The sequence below is a fragment of the Narcine bancroftii genome, chromosome 11 (assembly GCF_036971445.1).
Source record: "Narcine bancroftii isolate sNarBan1 chromosome 11, sNarBan1.hap1, whole genome shotgun sequence".
NCBI lineage: Eukaryota > Metazoa > Chordata > Chondrichthyes > Torpediniformes > Narcinidae > Narcine > Narcine bancroftii.
In genome coordinates this window covers 47400327-47427574 of record NC_091479.1, presented here as the reverse complement: position 1 = coordinate 47427574, position 27248 = coordinate 47400327, and the positions used below count along the sequence as shown (strand labels likewise).

The following is a 27248-nucleotide window of genomic DNA, read 5'->3' as shown; positions in this document are numbered from 1 at the left end:
GAAACTGCATTTATTGAAGAAATAAGACATTTTGGGTGTCCTGGAGTAGAAGACCTCATCTTGGGACTGTTACAGGCCCAGAGGACCCCAAAACCTAGCAGCAATAGGAAATCACCAAGACAAAGCGATACTTTAACAAATGTTGTTTTTAATTGTCCAGGCCTTCCAGCATTTGAAATGCCTCTGAGGTCCCCCTTATCCTTCTGTACTCCAACTAGTACAGTCAAAGAGTCGACAATTGTTCCTCATACACTCACCCTTTCATTCCTGATATCATTCCAATAAATCATCTCTGACCTTCTCCAACACCAGCACATCTTTTCTCAAATACGGCAGCCAAAATTCTAATTCTGATTGAACGGAAAGGGAATTCTCCAATGACACAAACACAACAGTTAAATGATATTATGTTTTGTTGATATTTACAAAAAATTATTGAAGAGTCAATTAATAATTTGCAAAAGATGCCGGGTCCCTTTTTTGGACTATTATCATAACCGGAAGCTTGCTGCTGTGTTATGAGACCAGAGGATCCCAAAACTAACCAGCAATAGATATTCACCAAGACAAATGGTTACTGAAACAAAAATTGATTTTAATTATCTTTAAACGTGAACACGGATTTACATTTTAACTTATCATTGTTTTACTACTTTAACTTAATTTACTTAACTTACCCCACTTCTAATTCTAAGTGCACGTGTGTTTAAGTTCAGAAAAGTTTTTTGGTTCATAGTCCAATCTCACTTCTCATTCCTCCAAGTTCACTTGTTGCAGGCCATTCATATACTGTGCACAGAATTGAACATATATAAAGTTTACCAGGCTGTGGTGCTCGAAAGGTAAATGATTACTACTCAGGAAGGTTCTTGTTGGTTTTCGGAGAGAGGTGTGTTGTTCAGGGAAGTATTACGGTGTTTTTGACTCAACGTACCTGCATCTGAATTCCATTATCTCTTCAAAAAAGTTCTGATAGCTTTAGCATGGAGCAGACCTGAACCAGGACTTTGCAGGTAGTTAAGGGAGTGTGTTGGCAGAGTTTGTTCTGGACCAACAATCTCACCAAATGACGCTGCTTGAAATCAAGATTCAAACCATTTTGAGGAATACAACAAGAATTGTTCAACAAGAGCCTGGTGTTCCCTGAGGTGTTTTCTTTCAATAGTTGAAATGATTTTTTTTTAAAAAACCCCGATAATATTCCTGATACAGATCTTTGTGTTTAACTTGCAGGTTGCTATCTGTTGTTAACTTGGAGGCCTTTGATGGGATGACTAGGTGGAATCTTTGCTTTAACCAAGCAGTTCGCTTGCAATTTTCCAGCTGTAGGATGCGGTGCAGTTGCTTGCAAGTTTAGCAAGTGGGATTATGATGTGAAACTGCAAGTCACAGCGTCATTTTTGTTTTTGAAAATGCAAATGTGAAAATTTTAACTTTGAGCTCCTTGGTTTGCTTAAGTTTACAGAAGAGAAGTTGGGTCAAGCTGAGAAGACAGAGTGGGATGCCCATTTGGGGAATCGGCTGGGCAAAGCAGAAAGCACAAAACGAGGGGCTGAAAAAATAATGAAGCAGACTGAAATGACGTTCAACCAAACCCAGGTAAAAAATTTAATTTTGTGCAGTGTACTTAAGAGACCAAACGATTTGGGCTTTTAGTGGTGACCTATTTAAATGAACAAAATCTGATTAGAATTGAAGTTTATGGAATGTTTGGAAGTTGCCACAAAAAAATGGAGATATAAATTAGATGTTGTAATTAAGATAAATGAACAATACAATGAGCCTGGTGTCACAGTATCTGCCTCCCTCTACCGTACATCACCGTTAAACCTTCTCCCCAATATGAACCTGATGTCAAAGTATCTGACACAGTTAATCGTACATCACTGTTAAACCTTCTCACTACAGTGAATCCGGTGTCAGCAGTATCTGTCAAAGTTAACTGTACATCACCTTCAGCATTCTTCCCACTCTGAACCCGGTGTCACAGTTTCTGTCCCAGTCTACTGTACATCACCATTAAACATTCTCCGCACTGTGAACTTGTTGTCACAGTATCTGACGCAGTTTTTCATACATTACTCTTAAACATTCTCCTCAATGTGAACCTGGTGTCACAGTATCTGCTACAGTTTATTGTACATCATGTTAAACATTCTCCCCACTGTGAACCTGGTGTCACAGTATCTGACACAGTTTATCGTACATTACTGTTAAACATTCTCCTCAATGTGAACCTGGTGTCACAGTATCTGCTATAGTTTATCGTACATCTCGTTAAACATTCTCCCAACTGTGAACCTGGTGTCACAATATCTGACACAGTTTATCGTACATTACTGTTAAACCTTCTCACTGCTGTGAAGCCAATGTCACAGTAACGATCTCAGTCGTCCATACATCAGCATTAAACCTCTCTCCACTCTGAATCTGGTGTCACTTTGCCTGCCACTTTTTATTTTACATCACCGTTAAACCTTATTCCCATTGTGAACCTGGTGTCACAGTATCTGCTACAGTTTATTGCACATTACTGTTAAGCAATCTCCCCAATGTGAACCTGGTATCACAGTATCTGCTACAGTTTATTGTACATCATGTTAAACATTCTCCCCACTGTGAACCTGGTGTCACAGTATCTGACAGAGTTTTTTTTTGAATTTTTTATTTTTCACACTATAAACCACATTGATCAAGATACATACATTTTCCTTTTCAAATATATACAGTGTCGTTTTCTCCCCCTCCTCCCTCTTTCCATCCCACCCTCCCTACCTCCCCTCCCATTCATTTAAAGTTCAGAATCTAAGATACATTAAACCCGTCAAACAATGTTGTCACTCAATAAAAATAAACAAGAAATTCCACTGAGTCAATTCTTTTCATTCTCTTCTCCTTCTGTCATTTTAGGTGGTAGATGTCTCCTGTATGTTTTCTCTATTATGTTTCATGTATGGCTCCCATATTACTTCAAATATTGTAATATTATTTCTTAAATTATATGTTATTTTTTCTAATGGAATACATTTATTCATTTCTATATACCATTGTTGTATTCTCAAGTTATCTTCTAATTTCCAGGCTGACATAATACATTTTTTTGCTACAGCTAGGGCTATCCTAACAAATCTTTTTTGTGCACCATCCAAATCAAGTCCAAATTCTTTGTTTTTTATGTTACTTAGGAGGAAAATCTCTGGGTTTTTTGGTATATTGCTTTTTGTGATTTTATTTAATATCTGGTTTAGATCTTCCCAAAATTTTTTCACTTTCTCACATGTCCAGATTGCATGAATTGTTCCTATTTCCTTTTTACAGCGAAAACATCTGTCAGATACTGTTGGGTCCCCTTTATTTAACTTTTGAGGTGTAATGTATAGCCTGTGTATCCAATTATATTGTATCATACGTAACCTCATATTTATTGTATTTCTCATAGTTCCTAAGCATAACTTCTCCCATGTTTCCTTCTTTATCTTTACGTTTAGATCTTTTTCCCATTTTTGTTTAGTTTTACCATTTGTTTCCTCATTCTCCTTTTCTTGCAGTTTAATATACATGTTTGTTATAATTTTTTTGATTATCATTGTGTCTGTAATCACATATTCAAAATTACTTCCCTCTGGTAACCTCAGACTGCTTCCCAATTTGTCCTTCAAGTAGGATTTCAGTTGGTAGTATGCCAACACTGTATCGTGAGTTATATTATATTTATCCTTCATTTGTTCAAAGGATAATAATTTATTTCCTGAAAAGCAATTTTCTATTCTTTTGATCCCTTTTTTCTCCCATTCCCTAAAGGAAAGGTTATCTATTGTAAAAGGGATTAGCTGATTTTGCGTCAGTATTAGTTTTGGTAGTTGGTAATTTGTTTTATTCCTTTCTACATGAATCTTCTTCCAAATATTGAGTAGATGATGTAATACTGGAGAATTCCTAAGTTGTACCAATTTTTATTCCCATTTATATAATATATGTTTGGGTATCTTCTCCCCTATTTTATCTAGTTCTAATCTAGTCCAATCTGGCTTTTACCTTGTTTGATAAAAATCTGATAGGTATCTTAATTGTGTGGCTCTATAATAATTTTTAAAGTTTGGCAGTTGTAAGCCTCCTTGTTTATACCATTCTGATAATTTATCTAGTGCTATCCTCGGTTTCCCCCCTTTCCATAAAAAATTCCTTATTATTTTCTTTAACTCCTTGAAGAATTTCTCCATCAAGTGTATTGGCAATGCCTGAAATAGGTATTGTACCCTTGGGAAAATGTTCATTTTAATACAGTTTATCCTTCCAATTAGTGTTAGTGGCAAGTCTTTCCAATGCTCTGAGTTGTCCTGTAATTTTTTCATTAGTGGATAATAATTGAGTTTATATAGATGGCCGAGGTTGTTATTTATTTGTATACCTAGGTATCGTATTGCTTGCTTTTGCCATCTGAATGGTGATTCTTTCTTAAATTTTGGGAAATCCACATTATTCATTGGCATTGCTTCACTTTTATTTGTGTTAATCTTGTATCCCGACACTTCTCCATATTCCTTCAATTTCTTCTGTAATTCTTTTATTGATATTTCTGGTTCTGTTATGTATACTATAACGTCATCTGCAAATAAACTGATTTTATATTCCTTGTCTTTTATTTTTATCCCTTTTATTTTATTTTCTGTTCTTATCAATTCTGCTAGTGGTTCTATAGCTAACGCGAACAATAAGGGTGATAATGGGCATCCCTGCCTTGTTGATCTGCTTAAGTTAAATTGCTTTGATATATATATCCATTTACTGTCACTTTCGCCAATGGCCCCTTATATAATGGTTTAATCCAATCAATATATTTCTCTGGTAAACTGAATTTTTGTAATATTTTGAATAAATAATTCCATTCTACTCTGTCAAAGGCCTTCTCTGCGTCTAAAGCAACCGCTACTGTTGGAGTTTTATTTCTTTCTACTGCATGAATTAAGTTAATAAATTTACAAATATTGTCTGTTGTTCGTCTTTTTTTAATAGATCCAGTTTGGTCTAGATTTACTATTTTTGGTACACAGTCAGCTAATATGTTTGCTAATAGTTTAGCTATTATCTTATAATCTGTGTTAAGTAAAGATATTGGTCTATATGACGCTGGTGCGAGTGGATCTTTCCCTGTCTTTGGTATTACTGTAATTATAGCGGTTTTGCATGAATCTGGTAAGCTTTGTTTTTTATCAATTTGGTTGATTACTTCCAGGAGGGGAGGAATTAATAAATCTTTAAATGTTTTTTAGAATTCTATTGGGAATCCATCCTCTCCTGATGTTTTATTATTTGGTAGTTTTTTTATTATCTCTTGTATTTCTACTATTTCAAATGGTTCTATTTGTAATTTCGGTAGTTCAATTTTACTTAAAAATTCATCTATTTTATCTTCTTTCCCTTCGTTTTCAGTTTGGTATAATTGTTCATAGAATTCTCTGAAGTTTTCATTAATCTCTGTTGGGTTATATGTGATTTGTTTGTCTTTTTTCCTTGATGCCAATACCATTCTCTTAGTTTGTTCTGTCTTAAGCTGCCATGCTAGAATTTTGTGCGTTTTTTCTCCTAGTTCATAATATTTCTGTTTTGTCTTCATTATGTTCTTCTCACCCTTATATGTTTGTAGTGTTTCATGTTTTATTTTTTTATCTGCCAATTCTTTTCTTTTAGTTGTGTCTTCCTTCATTGCTAATTCTTTTTCTATATTTACTATTTCCCTTTCCAACTGCTCTGTTTCCTGATTGTAGTCCTTCTTCATCTTAGTTACATAACTTATTATTTGCCCTCTAATGAACGCTTTCATTGCATCCCAGAGTATAAACTTTTCTTTCACTGATTCTGTATTTATTCCAAAGTACATTTTAATTTGTCTTTCAATGAATTCTCTAAAATCCTGCCTCTCCCCACTATGAACCTGGTATCACAGCATCTGACACAGTTTATTGTACATTACTGTTAAACCTTCTCATGACTGTGAATCTTGTCTCACAGTTTCTGCCTCAGTCGAGTGTACATCACGTTAAACATTCTCCCCAACATTCTCCTTTTTTTCTAACTCTGTCTTGCATGTGAACTGATAACAGGAATAGGTCTATTCTTGAGTATGTTTTATGTCTACCCGAATAATATGAATATTCCTTTTCCTTTGGGTGTTGTTTCCTCCATATGTCCAAAAATTGCATTTCTTGCATCGCTTTAATTATAAATTTGGTTACTTTGTTCTTTCTGTTAATTTTTTTCCCAGTTTTATCCATGTTTGAATCCAAATTAAGGTTGAAATCCCCTTCTATTAGTATGTTCCCTTGCGTGTCTGCTATCTTCAAAAAAATATCTTGCATAAATTTTTGATCTTCTTCGTTAGGTGAATATAGATTGAGTAAATTCCAAAACTCCGAATATATCCGACATTTTATCAGTACATATCTCCCTGCTGGATTTATTATTTCCTTTTCTATTTTAATTGGTACATTTTTACTGATTAATATAGCTACTCCTCTAGCTTTTGAATTATATGACATTGCTGTTACATGTCCTACCCAATCTCTCTTTAATTTCTTGTGCTCCATTTCAGTTAAGTGTGTTTCTTGCACGAATGCTATATCAATTTTTTTCTTTTTTCAGTAAATTTAGTAGTTTCTTCCTTTTGATTTGGTTATGTTTTCCGTTAATATTTAAAGTCATATAGTTCAACATAGCCATTTCATACTTTGTTTATCTTCCCTTTCCGTTTCCTCATAATCACCTTTCCTTCTTATCCATTTCTGCTTTCTTTTTTTGAACACTTTATAAGACAACATTTCTAAAACATCAAACATTTCCCTTATTCTCCTATCTAAAATTTCTTTAACCCCACTATCCCCTCCCCTTCTTGAGTTGCCCTTTATCCCTTGTCGGGCAACCACATCTCCCCTCTCCATTTGGATTTGCGAATTCAATCGCAAGCGTCAACTGATTTCGCAGTGACCGTATCTCCTCCCCACCCAGCCCCCCCCAGAAAAGATTTCAATTTTCATATATAACCTTACTTCCTCTCTTCCCTTTCATTCCATTATTAATTCTTATCTATACTCTATATATTTTCCTTTAAATATGGATACACTCATGTACACACGTATATACATACACACACATATATGTATGTTTATCGTACATTACTGTTAAACATTCTCCCCACTATGAACCTGGTGTCACAGCATCTGACACAGTTTATTGTACATTACTGTTAAACCTTCTCACGACTGTGAATCTTGTCTCACAGTTTTTGCCTCAGTCGAGTGTACATCACGTTAAACATTCCCCTCAATGTGAACCATTTGTTTCTGTTTCTGCCACAGTTTATCGTACATCACAGTTAAACCTTCTCCCGACTGTGAACTCGGTTTTACTTTATCTCCAACAGTTTACCGTATACCACCGTTAAACCTTCTCCCAATGTGAAAGTGGTTTTCACAGTATCTGACACAGTTTATAGAACATCACTGTTAAACCTTCTCATGACTGTGAATCCTGTCTCACAGTTTCTGCCTCAGTCAAGTGTACATCAACATTAAACTTTCTCCTCCCTGTGAACCTGGTGTTACTTTCTTTCTTTGGCTTGGCTTCGCAGATGAAGATTTATGGAGGGGTAAATTCCACGTCAGCTGCAAGCTCGTTGGTGATTGACAAGTCCGATGCAGGACAGGCAGGCACGGTTGCAGCGGTTGCAAGGGAAAATTGGTTGGTTGGGGTTTGGTATTTCCTCCTTTGTTTTTTGTCAGTGAGGTGGGCTCTGCGGTCTTATTCAAAGGTGGTTGCTGCCCGCTGAACTGTGAGGCACCAAGATGCACGGTTGGAGGCAATATCAGCCCACTGGTGGTGGTCAATGTGGCGGGAACCAAGAGATTTATTTAAGCAGTCCTTGTACCTCTTTGGTGCACCTCTGTCTCAGTGCCCAGTGGAGAGCTCGCCATATAACACAAGCTTGGGAAGGCGATGGTCCTCCATTCTGGAGACATGACCCACCCAGTGCAGTTGGGTCTTCAGCAGCGTGGATTCGATGCTTGCAGACTCTGCCAGCTCGAGTAATTCGATATTGGTGATGAAGTCACTCCAATGAATGTTGAGGATGGAGCGGAGACAGCGCTGATGGAAGCGTTCTAGGAGCCATGGGTGATGCCGGTAGAGTACCCATGAATTGGAGCCGAACAGGAGCATGTGTATGACAACGGCTCTGTACACGCTGATCTTTGTGTGTTTCTTCAGATGGTTGTTTTTCCAGACTCTTTTGTGTAGTCTTCCAAAGGTGCTATTTGCCTTGGCAAGTCTGTTGTCTATCTCGTTGTCGATCCTTGCATCAGATGAAATGGTGCAGCCGAGGTAGGTAAACTGGTTGAACGTTTTGAGTTCTGTGTGCCCGATGGAGATGTGGGGGGGTGGGGGGCTGGTAGCCATGGTGGAGATCTGGCTGATGGAGGACCTCAGTTTTCTTCAGGCTGACTTCCAGGCCAAACATTTTGGCAGTTTCCGTAAAACAGGACGTCAAGCGCTGAAGAGCTGGCTCTGAATGGGCAACTAAAGCGGCATTATCTGCAAAGAGTAGTTCATGGACAAGTTGCTTTTGTGTCTTGGTGTGAGCTTTCAGGCGCCTCAGATTGAAGAGACAGCCATCCGTGCGGTACCGGATGTAAACAGCGTCTTCATTGTTGAAGTCTTTCATGGCTTCTTTCAGCATCATGCTGAAGAAGATAGTAAAGATGATTTAACGATGATGTACGGTAAATTGAGATAGATACTGTGACACCTGGTGCACATTGAGGAATAAGGTTTAATAGTGATGTACGGTAGACTGAGGCAGATAATGTGACACTGCGACACTGGTGTTACAGTACCTACCTAAGTCAACTGTTCATCACCATTAAACATTCTCCCCACTGTAAACCTGGTGTCACAGTATTTGACACAGTTTATCGTACATTACTGTTAAACATTCTCACCAATGTGAACCTGGTGTCATAGTATCTGACACAGTTTATCGTACATTAGGTTAAACCTTCTCCCCCATGTGAACCTGGTGTTACAGTACCTACCATAGTTCATTGAACCTCACTATTAAACTGTCTCACTAATGTGTATCCGGTTTCACAGTATCCATCACAGTCCACTGTACATCTCCGTTAAACCTTCTCACTACTGTGAACTCATTGTCACAATATCTGCCATATCTACCGTACATTAAGTTAAACGTTCTCCCCAATGTGAACCATTTGTCACTGCTTCTGCCATAGTTTATCGTACATCACAGTTAAACCTTTTCACTGCTGTTAACCCAGTGTCACAGTGTTTGTGACAGTTTTTCGTACATCTCTGTGAAACATTCTCCCCACTGTGAAGCTGGGGTCAGGTTACCTGCCTCAGACTGCCAGATACAGCACCGATTGCTCTCAGCCAAATGTGCTGTAGTTGAGTCCGTGTGGCCAGAGGTGTCTGCTCAAGAAGGCCAGGGGCTGCCATTGCCCTTCAATGAATTGCTCCATTGCGCCCCCTACTGCTGTGCTGGAAGCACCTACTGTGAGAGTGGTGGGTGTCTCTGGCCTGGTGTCTACCAGAAGGATTGTGTTGGCCAGTGCGTCCTTGGCCCTCTGGAACACCTCCAAGGTTGTCCAAGGTAATGTCTTTACCTTTCTCCGCATGATGTGGGCCACTACTGGTATGAATTGGTTATAAAAATTAATTGTACCGGTGAATTTATGGCGTGTTTGGGTAAGCACTGAACAGCCTCTACCTTTTCAAGCAGGGGCTTAGTTCCGTGCCGGTTGATTTGATGCCCCAGGAAGTCAAACATTTCCAGCCTGAACTGGCACTAAGTAAGGTTTATAGTAGGTCCAAATTCCTGCAGCCGGGCGCACAGTTGCCTTAGGTGGTCTCTGTTTAGCTTCATTGCCACCAGCTTGATATCTTGTGGTTACTGCCACCCTCTGCTGTTGGAGAATATATTTCTTGGTCTCAGCCCCTCAATGTGACTAAGAGCCCCTTAAATGCCCCTAATGTTTTGGCCTTCACTCCTGGCAAGGCATTCCTGGCACCCACAACTCTGTGTAAATACAAGTACCTCTCATATTGCCCTAATCCTTCCTCCCTTTGCTTTTGTCAGATGCCTTCTAGTGTTTGCAACTCCCATTTGGGTTTCAGGCAAACTGAAGGACATCTTTCACCGAGTTTCTGGTCTTCCAGCAGTTCTGGATGTCTGTCTCTGGATGCTCTGCTCCGTGGACCACCCCGCAGTATCCCATCTAGTCCTAGAGTCTCTGTGTCAGCAATGCTCTGCTGACCACTGCCTGACAGCCTTGTGGTCAAAAGTGTTTGTCTATGAAACCATTCCCAGGAAGGTAATGGGGCAAAGTCCTGCTGACTGGGTCATTGAGGGGCACCACAGCCAGACCAATCTTTTGCAACACCTGAGCCAGGTAGAATCTCAGCACATAGCGCCATTTGGTGCCCTTGCACTTTGGTTTCACGCACAGCCACACACAATGATGGCCATGCTGGTTACACCCTTGCCCCCAGTGATTGACCACGTACGTGGTCCTTCTCCAGACTCTATCCATTTTGGAACCCGCATGAATAGGGAAACTGTTTTGGGAATTGCCAGGGTGGAGGTGTGGGGATGGGCCACACCTGCCCCACGTGCAGCAGTACCGAGAGTTCCTTGCACCTTTCAACAGATGATCAGGTTTTATCCGATTGACCCCTGATTGCATCTCTGTTTTTCTCCCTGTCTCCTGGAGTTGGGGGATTCGTTACTGCTCCCCATCTCCTTGAGTTGGTGCTTTGTTCTCCACCAGCCCCACAAGACAACCAAGACCTTTGGATGGAGGGCAGAGGTGCAGAGAGATCAGTGAGAACACGGGTAGGGGTCCATCCAGGTGCCTGATAACAGGAGGAAACCAAGGGGGAAGGAGGATGCAGGACATTCATTAGCAGGACATTGCGAGAGAGTGGATTCCTCGAACTCTTGAGGGGAGAAGGTGCTGATCGATCCATCGGTTTAGGTGGGGCAGGGTATAGATATGGCAGCTGACTGGAATTGTCAGCGGGATACTGAGACTTGGGAGAGGAGGGGAAGGAGGGTGCAGGAGTGTTCTGACGAGAGAGTGCTGAGGGAGAGGAAACATGGGTGGAACCTCAAACCCCTGATTGTTTGCAGGGATGGGATTTGTAAATAGACTCATAGATATCCAGCACAGAGCATCTTTGTCCCCCTGCCATCAGGAAGGAGATATGGAGGTATAAAAGCCAGACAGCTCCTTCCCACAGGCCATGAGATTGACAAGGCAACATGAGCTGGCTGGGAGCAAAGAATGAAAAGGGGGAGAGGAATATGGACTGATTACAACAGCTCAGCCAGCAGGAGAGAGGGGCCAAATGGCCTGATTCTGTGTTGTCTATCTGGACCAGCCTTTTGAGTTCAAGCTTAAAAAAACCCAACCATTTTTAAATTTAATAATAACGGTACAGAATGAATCAAGAGACAAGATGTCTGTCCAGCAGCGAGCATCGAAGGCACTTCCTGAAACGGAGGCTCTGAAACCACAGGGAGGTTCTGGCCGGAATGAGGCCCAACTTCTGCTAGAAGGAGGAGAGGAGAAGCAGGGATAATGTAGGGGAATGGGTGGGGAAGGGAGGGGGTAACGATACCTTCCTCCATTCACCTCCCCTTTTCTCCACCCCGTTCTCTGTCCTGGGTAAACTTGTACCTCTCTTTGTTCATTTTAGATTGGTCACAGTGTTCGAGCTACCAAAAGAAAATAGACACCCACACCGAGAGCAGTTCAGTTTAAACTAATTTTTATTACAAATTCAAAAGCTGATTTCAAACTACAATATGCAAGCCCTTCCCAATTATACTTATCAACGCCTGCACTGGCCCCAAGTGCCAAAGCAAGGCAATGACTGCACACTTGTAATAGGTTGTCGGGGCGCCGGTAGCAGCTTCTCCACCTCCCTCGACCGGGATGTTAGCTGGACTCTAGAAGTTCTTCTTGCTGAAAGATGTTGCCACCTCTCGGAGAGTCTCAAACTTCAGCAGCGCGACCATGGCTTATATTACCAAAAAACTGCTTAACCAAGCATCTATTCCCAGCACAGTAAGAAAGATAAGCAAGAAAGCTAGCATGTTAGGCTTCTAACATAATTTTCAGCTTATCACTTTGAATACAATGGTTATTTTGCATCAAGGCTAGGCCTCTGACAGTCTGTGACCAAAACAAGCAGGAAGATTAAATGTTCTTGGTACACAGATGTCCTTTTGTCAGATAACTGCATCTCTGGCCCCTCGGTGGAATTTAGCTTAAGTCTGCAGATACTAAAAAAAACAAGCAGGTTCTCAGCCTTGCAGAAGCAAAGGTTGCAAAAGTTAAAAAAAAACACGGTTTAAATCTTCCATTACATTCCCCTCCCCATTTCCTTCCCCCGCTCGCCTCCCGGTTCCCCTCCCCCTTCCCATTCCCCTACTCCTAACTCTAACCCCTAACAAACCCTAACCTTAACACTACCAATACCCCCATCAATACTCCACGTCCCCTAACTCTACCCCTATCCCATCCCCTAACTCTATCTCTACCCCTACGCCGTCCCCTAAACCCAACCCAAATACTACCCATCTTCCTCTAACCCAAACACTCACCCCACCTCTATCTCCTACTCCTACCCCCTTCCACTAAACCTAATACAAACCCACTTCCCCAAACTCTAAACCTAACCCTAAACCTAGACCTAATTCTAGCCCATGTCTCTTAACCCTAACCTTGATGTTATCTCTATCCCGGACCTAACCCTTACTCTCACCCAACCCAAGCCTAAACCCTACCCCTATCCCCTACACCTATCCCCTTCCCCAAACCATACCCCTTACCCCTATCCCATACCCATACCCCCAAGCCTACCCCTTACTCACCCCACTTCCATTACCCCCTTTCTCCTATCCCCCTTCCCCTACCACTCCTTCCCCTAGGTTAGGGTAGGAAGGGGAAAGGGGGAGGGGGAAGGGGAGGTGAAGGGAGGAGGGCTGGGGTTAGGGCATAGGTGTGAGGGAAGGGGGTTTGGATGGAGGAGGTGTAGGGGAGAAAGGGGGCGTGGAAGATGCAGGGAATTGGGTTGGCAGGGCCAGAGGGAGAAGAAGGGGAGAGATTCAGCCCATCATAATGTTGTCCGTCCTCTGTTCAGCTGAAATGCGATGTTCTTCTGGACTCGTGTCTTGTCTCTAAGATCGCTCCTTCTCCTGGGAAGAGAAATACGAGTGATAGAGATGCTGTCTCCGAGGCCTGATCATAATGATTTTGGAGGGTCCCAACTCTTCCCCCATCACCCCCATCCCTACCCCTTCACACTAGGGCCTTTCCACTTCCTCTGCTTTACCTGAGGAAGTGTGTTTTTGAGAAAAGCACAATCTATCTGTGCAGAGCTCAGAGCACCGTGTCCCCATCAGGCAACATCCTGGTTCACCACTACATGGCAGCAAGATGCTGGACAAATCATGGATGGATCAGTCGAGTCCCTTCAGCTGACCCATCTGAACCAACCCCACAACAATATTACCCTTCCCTCCCTCACACCAGTACCCTCTGTTTTTCTTTTATTCCTGTCCCCATATTAAAATGTTTTATATGCCTTTTTTGGACCAGCCTCCTTTAAATCAAATATTATAACAATTAATATCAAATCACAATGTTACAGTGTTTACAAATATATGTTGATAACATATAAAAAAGAAAAGAAAGGAAAAGAAACTAAGATACGACTATCGTGGTGGCTACTCTGTTTCTGAATGACCTCACAACCAGACGGGTTGAGTTCAGTGAGCAAAAACTCCTTTATTCAGGTCTGCCTGGCTGGTCTTATGCTCCCATCCCGGACCTGGCTGAGAAGCACACCGGGGGCCCTGACGTCGTTGGGGGGGTCACGTGGGCCGCAGGTTGCGGGCTTCTGAGTCTGGTGCCGAGGTCGGGGAGAATCCCCTGACAGTGCCATTTTGGCTGGCTGCCCCGCCATGTGCGTGACATGAGGGGCTAGATCGCCTGCCTCATGGCTTGCCGCCACACAGCCCCCCCAGAACCAGCGCCAATGGCCTTTTTTGCTGGGCGGCCTCGCTTCTTGGGTTGAGCCGTGACCACTGGCTCGTTAGGTCGAGGTGTGCTGTCTTTAATCTGTTCACAGTAAACAGTTCCCTCTTACCACGGATGTCTGGTGTGAAGGTGGATCCCAAATGCTGGATGACTCTGTACGGCCCTTCATATGGTCTTTGAAGGAGTGCTGTGGAAGGGCCTCATCGGATAAATACATCCTCTGCGGAATACAGCTCACTGAGGATGTAAGAGGCCTGTGTGCCATGTCTGGGCGGTGATGGGGGTGTGAAGGAGTCCAACTGGGCCCGGAGGCGGAGAAGTAAACTGTGCGGTGACTGTTGCAGGTTGTGAGGTTCATTGATAAACTCACCAGGCAGGGCTAGTGGTTTACCATAGACCAGATCAGCAGATGACATCTGCAGGTCTTCTTTGGGTGTCGAGCAGATTCCCAGGAGTACACAAGGCAGCTCATCCACCGAGTTGGGGCCGGTGAGGCAGGCCATAAGTGCCGACTTAAGGTGGCAATGCAATCGTTCGACCAGTCCATTGGCAAGTGGGTGATAGGCCGTTGTGTGATGCAGCCCAATTCCCAGTTTGTTGGTGAGCTGTGCCCAGAGTGCAGAGGTGAACTGCGTGCCACATTCGCTGGTGAGGTGGGCCAGGACGCCGAACCAGGTAACCCAACCGGCCAAAAGTGCTTGGGAGTAGGAGTCCGTAGAGGCATCTGGCTTCAAGATCACCTCAGGCCAACGAGTGGTGCAGTCTACCACTGTGAAAAGGTAACAGTTACTTTAGGAAACGGGTAAGGGGCTGGCAATGTCCACATATATGTGGCTGAAACGTTCTCGGACGTGTTCAAAATCCTGCACGGGCATTCTGGTGTGGCTGTGTGCCTTGGAAAGCTGGCAATGGGTGCAGGTTCTGGCCCAGTCCACAATCTCCTTTCGAAGCCCGTGCCAGACGAAGTATTCTGCCACCATATGAACCTTGGTCCTGATGGAAGGGTGGAAAAGGTCGTGGATATGGTGAAGATTTGCCTGCGCCACTGCTGGGGAACCACTGGATGCAGGGTACTCATAACTGAGAGGATTCGGGAGGATCTAGAACCGCAGGCCCAAGATGGCAGTCCTGAAGGCCTGCATCTCCTCGTCGGACTTCTGATCCGGGCCAAGCTGGTCGTAGTCTAGACTGGGTATCAGCGAGCAAATGGCCGGTTGGGAGAGCGCTTCAGTGACCACATTGTCTTTCGCTGCCTTGTGCTGAATGTGGGTGGTGAACTCCGATACAAAGGACAGGTGACGGTGTAAGTGGGCCGACCAGGGATCTCTAGCTATAGCGAGAGCTTGAGTGAGGGGTTTGTGGTCGGTATAAATGGTGAAAGGCTTTCTGGGAGGGGAAATGAGGCACAGCAAGGTACATGCCCAGCCACTCACGGTTGAAAGCACTATACTTGCGGTCTGGCGGATGAAGAAGTTGGCTAAAGAATTCCAGTGGTTTCCACTGTCCATTAACCTGCTGCTCCAAGACAGCACCAATGGGAGTGGCAGAGGCATCGATGGAGAGCACCATAGGAAGGTTGGTACGTGGGTGGAGGAGCAGGGTAGCCTTCACCAGGGCAACCTTCGTGGCTTTGAATGCCCTGGAGTCCAGTCGAGTATCTTGTCCATGGCGAAGAGTGGCTGCGTGATGTGTGCAGCTCCTGGAATGAATCGGTTATAGAAGTTGACCATACCTGCGAACTCTTGTAGCCCCTTGAGGTTGTCCGGGCAAGGACAATCACTGATTGCAGTGACCTTCATAGCAGCTGGTGTAGCTCCTTCGGCCATGATGATGTGGGCCAGAAACTGCATGGACTCTTTCCGGAACTGGCATTTGGCCAGGTTGATTGTTAGGCCAGATTCGGCCAGTCGGGAGAAGAGGGTGTGCAGGTGAGACTTGATTTGTGCCCAGTCTCTGCGGTCGACAAGAATGTCATCCAGATAAATGAACATGAAATTCAAATCCCTGCGCACCGTATTCATGACGTGCTGGAAGGTCTGGGTGATGTTCTTGAGCTCGAAAGGCATGCGTAGAAATTTGAACTAGCTGAAGGGGGATGTCCTCAGGCTACGATGGGATTTGATGAGACCTTGGAGAATAAGCTCGCGCCATGCAGATTGGCCGTAAAATCCTGAATGAGAAGGATGGGGTAATGGTCAGGTACTGTCGTGTCATTAAGCCATCGATAATCTCTGTAAGGGCGCCAGCCACCGGAGGCTCTGGACCAGGTGGAGTGGCGAGGCCCCAGTTCCTGTAGATGCGAGAACTCCTCTTTAGCTATCTGGAGCTTATCCGGCAGGTTTAACAGTAATGTACAATAAGCTGTATCAGATACTATGACACGAGGTTCACAATGGGGAGAATATTTAACAGTGATATACGTTAGACTTTGGCAGATACTGTGACATCAAGTTCACAGTAGTAAGAAGGTGAAACTGTAATGCATGATAAGCTCTGGTAGATACCGTGATACCAGGTACACAGTTAGAAGAAGGTTTTAAGGTGATGAAATATTAACTGTGGCAGATAAAGTGACACCAAGTTCACATTGGGGAGAAGTTTATGGTGATGTATGGAAGACTGACGCAGATACGGTGACACCACATTCACAATGAGGAGAAGGTATATCAGTGATGTACAATAAACTGTGGAATATACTGTGACTCCAAGTTTACAGTGGGGAGAAGGTTGAACTCTGATGTACGATAAACAATGGGAAAAACTGTGAAAAATGGGTCAACATGGGGAGAATGTTTAATGGTGATGTACAGTCGACATTGGCAGATACTGTGACACTGTGTTCACAGTATTGAGAAGGGTTAACAGAGATGTGCGGAAGAATAAGTCAGATTATATGACTCCTGGTTTACAGTGGTGAGAAGGTTTTAAAATGAAGTACATTAAACCGTGGCAGATACTATGAAATGGGGGAGGGGGTTAATGGTGATGTACGGGAGACTACATAGATACGTTATTACTGGGCTCAGAGTGGGAAAAGAAGGTTTATTGGTGATGTATGGGAAACTGAGACAGTTACTGTGACACTGGGTTCATAGTGGGGAAAATGTTTAACAGAGCTGTACGATAACCTTTGGCGAACACAGTGACACCAGGTTCACATGGGGGAAAATGCTTAACGGTGATGTACAATAAATTGTGGCAGATACAATAACACCAGGCTCACATTGGGAAGAAGGTTTACTGATGATGTACGGTAGACTTTGGCAGACTCTGTAACACCAAGTTCACAGTAGTGAGAAGGTATAATAGTGATTTACGATAAACTATGGCAGATACAGTAAAAACGGTCTCACACTGGGGAGAAGGTTTAATGGTGATGTGTCGTAAACTTAGGCTGATACTTTAACACCAAGTTAACGGGGGAGAATGTTTAATGTTGATTAAAGGTAGACTGAGGCAGAAACTGAGAGACAGCATTCACAGTAATGTGAAGATTTAACAGTGATTTACTATAAACTGTGTCAGATACTGTGACAAGATGGCGCAGAGGGTAGACGTGTGGTTCCACCCTTCCCTAGTTAGACTATTAAATGCTCAATTTTAAAAGTTGTAAAAGTGATTAAAAATACTGTTTATAGACTTTTGAATAGTGGAGGATTGAAATAGCTGCAAATGTGAAAAAAAGTGAAAACTCAGTTACAGAAGAAATTACCTTACAAAAGTGTTGAAGAATCGAGGCCAAGTTCAAGTTGAAGCAATGGAGTCGTTGACTGGAGTCCCCAAACCACAGAAGACTCCTGCCTGGCTTAGTATTACAGCACCGCCATCTTGTGAAATCGCAAGATGGTGCAGGCTCAGCGATGACTTTGGCCGGTTTCAACTCATACACTCGTTAACTCGGGCACGAGGGCAGGCCAGCTGAGTGAAGACAGGCCTGCGTGCCTGCAGCATTACCTGGTGGTCCGGGGGTGCGCAGTGTAGCGTCGGAAGATGCACCTGCGCGGTGGGTGGCCCGACCAGGCATGCGCCATGCGTCGAGGGTCCACGAACCTTTGGAGAAGGTGTGGGCTATGGGGGAGCCCGAGCGATGGCCAGGTGACGAGGTAGGCATGCTGTTGTCGGGTGTCCAGACCCGCAGCCGCACTGGAAGAGGACCTACGGCTTTGGAGGAAGAAGAGAGCTCAACTTCATTAGAGTTTGAAGAACTGGGGACTGAGGCAAAAGTCGGTCGGCCTCAAAGTGAGGTGATGGATCCTGGACTGGATTCTGTGTTTCCAATTCTGGAAGGGATTGCTCTGCTCATGGAAGATATGGCAAATATATCAATGCAGATGATTCATCAGATGAGTTAAGGATTTTCAGAAATGAAAACTAAAATGAACACTGTGTGTGAAGAAATAACTTTTCTGAAGCAAGATATTAATGTAGTTAAGAGTGAAGTTACGAGATGGACACGATCAGTGGATACTGTGCAAAATCATTTTAAAAAGATTGAGGAGGCTTTCTTGAATGCAAGAGTCAAGTGGAGCGTAATAGAGAAAAAATGGAAATAGTGGAAGATCCTTTTGTAGATTGGGGGATTCAGAAGAAGGAATTATTGAAGAAGTTTGACTCATTAGAAAACCAAAGTCGTAGAAATAATGTTAAGATAGTAGGTCTTCCGGAAGATATGCAAGGTTCGGATCCGGTGAAGGTTTTGAAGAAATGATTCCCAGAAGTGTTGGGCAGGTAATTCATTCCAGATGGACTGGAATTAGATCGAGCGAACAGAGCGTTAAGGAAGAAACCGTTTCCAGGCCAATTACCACGAGCAGTTTTTATTCGCTGTTTTAAATATCAAGTCAGAGAGATGATCCTCCGATTGGTGGTGCAGAAAACACGGCAAAATCAGGTTCTACTGATGGTTCAAAATAATAGGGTTTTTTTTAATGCATATCTGAGTCAAGAAATTATCAGAAGAGACTGAGAATTTAATTCAGCCTAAGAAGTATTGTGGTAAAAGGGATATAAATTTGCTTTTCGTTATGCGGCAGTATTGAAAGATTTTTATGGGAATTTTTAATCTCAGTTTTTTGAAAATGACCATGATGCTTTAATATTTGCTAATGCCAGATGTACGAGGAAATGGGCGATCGTCACCATTGTCACCGAAGAGAAGGGTCAATGGGAATGGGATTGGAAAATATAGAAAGAATGAAAAAAAGTTGAATTGATGCAAAGTCTTCTTGATATTGAAGATCCAGAACAATCATTGGGACTGGAATCATTGCGTTGAATGTTTTTGTTTCAGTACTTTATGAAAGTCTGACTGGGTGTGGGTGACACTGAGTCCTTTAGTCACCTGCCACTTGTGGACTTTACCACACCCAGATTTTTAGGGGACTACTACTTTTGAGTAGATTGTTTTGGGATTGATTTTTCTCTTTTTTTTTTGGAATTTTTAAAATAGGTGGGGATTCGAATGCAGCGAGACTTAGAAGGGGAGCATTATTTTATAGTAGGATTCACATTTGTGAGAAGGTTTAACAGTGATATACTATGAACTGTGTCAGGTACTGTGACACCAGGGTCACAGAGGGATCAGATTTAACGGCGAATTACAGTATGTTGAGGGAAATAATTTGACACCAGATGCATAGTGGGGATAAGTTTTAATGGTGATGTACTGTAGACTGAGGCAGATACATTGACACCACGTTCAGAGTTGTAGAGGGTTTAACGATGATGTACGGTAGACTGAGACAGATACTGTGACACTGGGTTCACAGCAGTGAGAATGTTGAATGGTAATGTCCGATAAACTGTGTCAGATACAGAAGTTTAACAGTCATGTACGGTAGACTGAGGTAGATATTGTGACACCAGGTTCACATGGGAATAAGGTTTAACGATGATGTATGGTATGTTGAGATAGATAATGTGACACCAGGTGCACAGTGGGGATAAGGTTTAATGGTGATGTACTGTAGACTGAGGCAGATACAGTGACAGCAGGTTCACAGCGGGGAGGAGGTTTTATGGTGATGTAAGGTAGACTTTGGCAGATACTGTGACACCGAGTTTACAGAAGTAAGAAGGTTTAACTGTGATGTACAATAAACTGTGTCAGTTAATGAGACACCAGATTCACAGTGGAAATCAGGTTTAACAGTTATGTATGGAAGGCTGTGGCAGAAACTTCGACACATGGTTCACAATGGGGAGAGGTTGATCACTGATGTACGATAAACCGTGGAAGATACTGTGACACCAGGTTCACAGTGGGGAAAATGTTTTACGGTGATGTACGGTAGACTGAGGCAGAAACTGTGAGACAGGATTCACATTTGTGAGAAGTTTAACAGTGATGTACTATAAACTCTGTCAGATACTGTGATGCCAGGTGCACAGTGGGTATAAGGTTTAACGATGATGTACGGTAGACTGAGTCAGATACTGTTACTCCGGGTTTTCAGTAGTGAGAAGGTTTAAAAGTTATGTACAATAAACTGTGGCAGATACTGTGAAAGCAGGTTTACTATGGGAATAAGGTTTAACGTTGATAAAAAAAAATAAAATGTGGCAGATAAAGTGACACCAGGTTCACATTGGGGAGAGGTTTAATGGTGATATACGGAAAACTGAGGCAGACACTGTGACACCGAATTCACAATGGGGATAAGGTTTATCAGTGATGTACGCTAAACTGTAGAAGATACTGTAACCTCAGGTTCACAGTGGGGAGCAGGTTTAGCGGTGATGTATGATAAACTGTGGAAGATACTGTGACCCCAGGTTCACAGGGGGAATAAGGTTTATCATTGTTGTACGATAAACTCTGTTAGATACTGTGACCCCAGGTTTAGAGTGGGAAGAATATTGAAGATGATGTACGGTTAACTTTGACAGATATGCTTATGCTGGATTCACTGTAGTGAGAAGGTTTAACAGTGATGTACAATAAATTCTGGCATATACTTTGACATTGTGATGGTACAGATCTATCACCAATGTATATAGTGTATATAGTTACAGCGATTGGGTGTAACTATATTGGGGAGAAGGTTTAATGGTGATGTATGGTAGTGAGGCAGATACTGTGACACCAGGCTCATTGTATTGTTCATTTATCTTAATTACAACATCTAATTTATCTCTCCATTTTTTTGTGGCAACTTCTAAACATTCCATAAACTTCAATTCTAATCAGATTTTGTTCATTTAAATAGGTCACCACTAAAAGCCCAAATCGTTTGGTCTCTTAAGTACACTGCACAAAATTAAATTTTTACTTGGGTTTGGTTTCAACGGCACTTCAGTCTGCTTCATTATTTTTTCAGCCCCTCGTTTTGTACTTTCTGCTTTGCCCAGCCGATTCGCCAAATGAGCATCCAACTCTGTCTTCTCAGCTTGACCCAACGTCTCCTCTGTAAACTTAAGCAAACCAAGGAGACCAAAGTTAACATTTTCACATCTGCATTTTCAAAAACAAAAATGACGCTGTGCCTTGCAGTTTCAACAGATAGCAACCTGAAAGTTAAATACAATAATCTGCATCAGGAAGATTAACGGGCTTTTTAAAAAAAATAATTTCCACTATTGAAAGAAAACTCCTCAGGGAACACCAGGCTCTTGTTGAACAATTCCTGTTGTATTCCTCAAAATGGTTTGAATCTTGATTTCAAGCAGTATCATTTGGTGAGATTGTTGGTCCAGAACAAACCCTGCCCACACACTCCCTTAAATACCTGCAAAGTCCTGGCTCAGCTCTGCTCGATGCTAAAGCTATCAGAGATTTTCTGATGTTATAACGGTTTTCAGATGCTGATTCGTTGAGCACAAATAAACACTAATACTTCCCTGAACAACGCACCTCTCTCTGAAAACCAACTAGAACCTTCCCGAGTGGTAATCATTCACCTTTTGAGCACCAAAGTCTGGTGAACTTTTGATATGTTCAATTCTGTGCACAGTATAAGAATGGCCTGCAAACATTGGACTTGGAGGAATGAGAAGTGAGATTGGACTGTGAATCAAGGAACTTTTCTGAACTTACACACACGTGCACTTAGAATTAGAAGGGGGGGTGAGTTAGGTAAAGTAAGTTAGTAAAATGGTGATAAGTTAAAGTGTATTTCCGTTTTCATGTTTAAAGATAATTAAAATCAACTTTTATTTAAGCAACCATTTGTCTTGGTGAATATCTATTGCTGCTGGGTTTTGGGATCCTCTGGTCTCGTAACAAAGCACCAAGCTTCAGAACAACCCAAATTCTTTAGGTTGTGATAATAGTCCATAATTGGGCCCCGGCATCTTTTGCAAGTTATTATTTGACTCTTTAATAATTTTTGGTAAATATCAACAAGACATAATATCATTTCACTGTTGTTTATGTGTCGTTGGAGAATTCCCTTTCCATTCAAACAGAATTAGAGTTTTGGGTGCCGTATTTCAGAAAAGATGTGTTGGTGTTGGAGAAGGTCAGAGATGATTTACTGGAATGATATCAGGAATGAAAGGGTTAGTGTATGAGGAGCAATTGTCGACTCTTTGACTGTACTAGTTGGAGTACAGAAGGGTAAGGGGGACCTCAGAGGCATTTTAAATGCTGGATGCCCTAGGCAGAGTACATATGGCAAAGTTGTTTCCCATGGTAGAGGATTCTAGTACAGGAGAGCATAATTTCAGGATAAAAGGGTGTCAATTTAAAACTGATGTGGAAAAAATTATTTTGTCAGTGGGTCATGAATCCGTGGAACTGAGGTAAGTGGGTTTATTTAAAACAGAGATTGACAGGTATTTGATTAGTTAAGAAATCAAGGGTAATGGGGAGAAACCTGGGCAGTGGGGCTGAGTGGAAGAATAGTGGAACAGACTCGAAGGTCCTACTTCTGCTCCTATATCTTGTGACCTATATCCTGCTGGAGACCTAGACAACCTTCCTCTTGTATTCCATTCTTATAAAACAGTCTGCGTCATGAGTTTATGTCATGTGAAACTATTTCCGATTGAATCCCATGTTACAAGTGGTCCACATTCCTCCGGGACGTTTGTTCTCATGCTATGCCATTTTAGCCAATTCAATAAGATAGCTAAAGACAGCTGCGTTTGTCTGAATGCAAATTCTACATTGACAGGACTACAGCTTCATTATTTTGAAAATTAGTATCGAGCAGCTCAAATGAGATTTCTTGCTTCTTTTTTTGAAAGGGAAAAATTGCAATGGGTTAAAATTGAATCAAATAAAATAGGAGAGAGGAAAAGCAGAAGAATTTATATCCAAATGGGAATCGAAATTAATGGTTGGTGATAAAGATAAACCATTGTTGAAACATTTGATTAATATATGGAATAAAATAAATGATGAAATTGGTGGAAGTGGATATACAAATCCTCATCTCTTTTTCGAAGGATCATCAATTTCTGAATAACTGGTTTCGTAAGGGGATTATAAATGTTGAAGATTGTGATGAAAGGGGTCAAATAATGTCATTTGAGCAACTGAGAAATAAATATCGTATAACTCATCGCAATCGTTTTTGCTCTTTCCAACTAAGGACATATTTGAAGAGGACCAACCATGTTGTACTGAAATAGAAATTCCTTATAAAGAGGAATTGTTAAAATGTTTACTTCGATAATGTATTCTTTATTACAAGTAGGAACTTTTAAATGAGGAGTTCATAAGTCTGGACAAACGTGGGAAATGGTTTTGAATGTTGTAGTAATGTATGATATAAATTAGTTCAGTATAATTCTTTTTACATCAGTGATGTAGCAGATGTCAGCAAGGATTTTATCTGAAAGCTACACCTGGAATCAGGTGACTCACGCAGTTGGATATGAAAAGCACTGCAGGAAGCTGATTTGGCAACAGAGATCACTTGATCCAGGGGAGATGTATTAATTCACTTCAACTCAGCAGTCTGGAACTATTGACCAGAGTTCCACACTGCAGCAGTGAGGAAGGAATTCACAACTCGTTTTTCTTCTACAGTTACTTCTTACACTAGAGAAATTGATTAGAATAAAATCAGAATTATCAGATCAATGTTTTACGTGTGGTGAAGATGTAGCAACTTTCTTGAATTCAACTTATCTTTGTCCTAATGTAAGATCTTTTTAGGCAGAATTATAAATTTTTTGGACAAGCTACAGGAGATGTTTTTCCGCAAAATCGAACTTTATTTTTATTAGGAAATATTGAACGAACAAGGCCCAAATTCAAACTATTAATATATCAATTGAAATTTGTTAAATTAGCCTTAGTGGTGATGAGGAAATGTATTGCATTACTTGGAAATCAGATATATTTTTAGGGATGCCAAGATGACATGCAAACATTCAAAGTTGTATTCTTTTGGAAAAAATTACATATAGCTTGAGAAATATATACTCTATGCTTTTGCAAATTTGGCACATGAATATTCAAATATTTGGCTTCAATTTGTAATAATGCCCTTTCCATCCCTCTAGACATGGGAGATTCTCCTCTAAGTTGTAAAATTTTAATTTAGATGTGTTAAATTTCCTCGGCACCGCGAACTCTAGGGAAGCGCAGGACTAGTGCAGGGCACCAGAAAAAAAGAAGACCAAACCCCATCAACATCTTAGAAGCAGAGGATTCAATCCACAGGTCAGTGACAATGGAAGCAGACCAGTGAGGGGTTCTGAAGCTGAAGGACCAACACAGGTGACAGGCTGTTGGTGACTTGAGGAGAGGAACCCACGCAGGCTGTGGGCTTCTGGATAAAGAAGCAGTCAAGGAACTCACACCAGGCCGTGGATTCCTAGAGACTGGTTCAAGACTGGCTAAAAGGGTGTCAGACTTGGGATATGAATGGGTGCTGAAGGGTACCTAATCGTGTCAGAGGTTCAAAACTGGAGCTCGCATTACCAATGGCTTGGATTGGTCGGTGAGCATTGAAAGAGAATCCACAGACCCTCAGTGACTTGGCCCAAGATCGGGATGGTGGGGGTGGGGGAGAGTGACTCTCTTTTCCTTCCTTCTCTGACTGCAAGAGGCATTTCAGGCAATTTCTGCCAATGGCGAATCTTTCTGTCTTTCAGCAAGAAAAAAGCAATTTTGTGTGATATGACACATTTTAAACACATGACAGTAAATTGTCTCCTGAAATAGAGAGAGAGGTTCAAGTTTCAAACTATTATAAACTCCACTCACCAGAGCTACCTGAATTATACCTCTTCCCACTTATTTTTTTGCAAGGACACCATTTATTTTATCACAACTCCTCTGCTGCATCTGTCCTGTGACAGATTATCTATATTTTATATTGTATGTAGATATGTTTTTGAAGGATAGATTGTAGGAGTCGTGTAGGTCACAAACAAATACAAACACTTTGCAAAACAGCTCTTACTTAAAATGCAAGAGCTTTGCCGAGAGAGAGTCATGCAGGCGCTCAGATCCGCCGAGAGCCTTTGCAAAGACTGTTTAGCTAAATAATTTCAAAAGCAGGTGCAAAATGGAATATTGTTTTTAAAACAACATATTATTGGACTCAGAAGTTAACTGTTCTAAGAAGGTCATGTGCTTTTGCAAGCAGAGAGGAGACACCAAATAGGCTTTTTGCTAAAAGAGAGAGAGATGGCAAGCTGGCATCTTGTTGAAACCCCATTTTGAAGACGGGTTGTGAGTTCTCAGTTCAGCCTATTGAAAAACCTTGTTCTACATATAAGAGGAAATGGCTGCCGAGAAATGGTGTTTCACTTGAAATAAGGGAAACAAAAGGAACTCAATGGTGACCTGCAGAAGAGGTTATCATTTGGAAAACTCTGATGGTGAAAGTTTCTTTGGCAAGACACCAAAGTGGCTGATCAGAGGGAATCAGTTTTTTTTTGTCCAATGAGCAAGAAATCCCTCTCTGAAACCAAAAGAGCCTTCCTGGAGGGTAAACATTTACTTTTAAGCACCATAGCTTGGTGGAAAGTCATAAATGTTGAATGCTGTGCACCGTATAAGAATTGATAGATACCGGTGAACTTGTAGGAGTGTCAAAGAACTTTATACACATTAAATACACCTGTGCTTAGAATTAGAAAGGGTTAATGTTAGGCAGTTACATTAATAGTGATAGTTTAAAGTTTGATCCTGTTGTTTTTGTTTCAAGGAAATTAAAAAGACATTTGTTGAAGTATCCATTTGTCTTGGTGATTTTCTATTGCTGCTAGGTTTTGGGGTCCTCTGGGCCTGTAACAATCCCAAGTTTAGGTCTTCATACCAGGATACCCAAAATGTCTTATTTCTTCAATAATTGCCGATTCCCCCATACAGTCATTGATAAAGCCTGCACCCATATCTCCAATTATCTTTTTGCCTTTACCCCACCTCCTTTCCGGCAGAACACGGACAGAATCCCGCAGATTTCTCACTTACCACCCATCAGCTGCCACATCTGACACGTTATCCTTGGACACTTCCAACTTCAGCACCATCCTCTAACCTGCTACATCTAACCCGCTCCACTCATATCCTTTTTTCATAGGTGCACGTCTTTCTGTGACTCCCTCGACGGCACTTCCCTCTCCACCCACCACCACCTGATGCACTCCCCATTGGAACTGCAGAAATTGCCAAACTTGTCCCTACATCTCCTCTCACCTCCATCCAAAGCCACTATCAGGCCTTCCAGGTGAGGCAGAGCTTCACGTGCACTCCATCCAACCTATTCTAATACATTTGGTCGACTCAGTTGACCTCAATATCAGCAAGACCAAATACAGACTGGGTGGCCATTTTGCTAAACACATGCGCTCTTGAGCTTCCTGTGACCTACCATATCAATTCTAGAACCCTTCCAGCAACATATCTGTTGGCCCCATCCTTTGCCAGGGTGAGGGCAAACAATCTTAAAGAAAACACATTATATTCCTCCTGGGTAGCCTTAAACTCTATAGCATGAACACGAATGTTTCTAATTTAAGCAGCCACTCACCTCTGTCTGATTTCACTGTTTCCATCTCTTGATCTACAGCCCATTTGAATATAATTACTCCTTTAAGGCAGAATAGTTGACAGTGGTGTTTTCCCCATATAGCTTACATAGATACATAGAAGATAGGAGAAGGAGGAGGTCATTTGGCCCTTCGAGCCTGCTCCGCCATTCAATGAGATCATGGCTGATCTTAAAG

At 42.0% G+C, this 27248-nt stretch overlaps 1 long non-coding RNA gene across 1 annotated transcript in view; it reads left to right on the top strand.

Moving 5' to 3' along the window:
* The first annotated feature begins 828 nt into the window (after positions 1-828).
* The window catches only part of LOC138745340 (uncharacterized), a 69442-nt gene continuing 43022 nt past the window's right edge, over positions 829-27248 (top strand). The window contains exon 1 of the long non-coding RNA XR_011346189.1: positions 829-842. This is a non-coding gene — a long non-coding RNA (uncharacterized lncRNA). The remainder of the gene's footprint in view (positions 843-27248) is intronic.